The sequence below is a fragment of the Arachis ipaensis genome, chromosome B10 (assembly GCF_059453495.1).
Source record: "Arachis ipaensis isolate K30076 ecotype BB chromosome B10, ASM5945349v1, whole genome shotgun sequence".
In the NCBI taxonomy this organism is placed as follows: Eukaryota; Viridiplantae; Streptophyta; class Magnoliopsida; order Fabales; family Fabaceae; genus Arachis; species Arachis ipaensis.
Genome location: NC_142435.1, coordinates 47261136 through 47262154, shown reverse-complemented (window position 1 = coordinate 47262154; position 1019 = coordinate 47261136). Strand labels below are relative to the sequence as shown.

Genomic DNA, 1019 nt, shown 5'->3' with positions numbered 1-1019 from the left:
AAGTAGAGTCTCAATCCTTGATAGTCTTTCTTCCGATGATGGAGAGTTGAGATTGGAAGGATGAGAAGGGCCATTTTGACTTTGGTATGGATGTTGAAGTGTGTTGTTAGGTGGGTGCTGATATGATCTCTGTGTGGAATGTTGGTGAGTTGCATTGTTGCTAGGGTTGTGGCGTCTCTGATCTTGGCCTTGATCTTGTTGATTTCCCCACCCAAAATTTGGGTGGTTCCTCCAACCAGGATTATATATTTTGGAGTATGGGTCATGGTGCTGCCTGGGTGAATTTCTAATGTAGTTGGCCTGTTCCTGATCACCCTCTGCCTCTTCATTCACTCCTTCTTGAGTTGCTGCTGAAGTGGTGATTGCTGCTACTTGATTCTTCTCTATCTTCTTGGTGAGGTCAGCTAATTGCTTGGTAATCATCTTGTTTTGAGCTAGCAGTGCATCCACATTGTTCAGCTCCATCACTCCTCTAGTGTTGCCTATTTCAGAAGCATAGAAATAGTCATTCTCAGCTACAGTATCAATGACATCTATCACTTCTTCAATGGTTTTCTTCTTGTTCAGAGATCTCCCGGATGAGTGGTCTACTGCCTTCTTTGATTCATACGAAAGGCCTTCATAGAAAATGTGCAACTGCACCCATTCATTGAACATATCTGGTGGGCATCTTCTTGTCAAGTCTTTAAACCTCTCTCATGCTTCATATAGAGTCTCACCATCCTGCTGCCTGAATGTTTGTACCTCAGCTCTCAACCTATTGATCTGTTGAGGAGGATAGAATCTTGCCAAGAACTTGTTCACCACATCTTCCCAGGTTGCTAAACTCTCCTTTGGAAAGGATTCCAGCCATTTAGATGCTTTGTCCTTGAGTGAGAAAGGGAACAGAAGTAGTTTATAAGTGTCAGGATGAAACCATTAGACTTCACAGTATCGCATATCCTCAGGAAGGTGGTTAGATGTTGGTTGGGGTCTTCTTGGACACTTCCTCTAAATGAACAATTGTTCTGAACAAGGGT

The 1019-nt window shown here is 43.1% G+C and overlaps 1 non-coding gene across 1 annotated transcript; it reads left to right on the top strand.

Annotated features, from left to right (window-relative positions):
- Window positions 1-652: 652 nt before the first annotated feature.
- On the top strand, window positions 653-759 carry LOC148579930 (small nucleolar RNA R71). The gene has a single exon (XR_015896104.1). It is a non-coding gene; the product is annotated as a small nucleolar RNA R71 (small nucleolar RNA).
- The last annotated feature ends 260 nt before the right edge of the window (window positions 760-1019 follow it).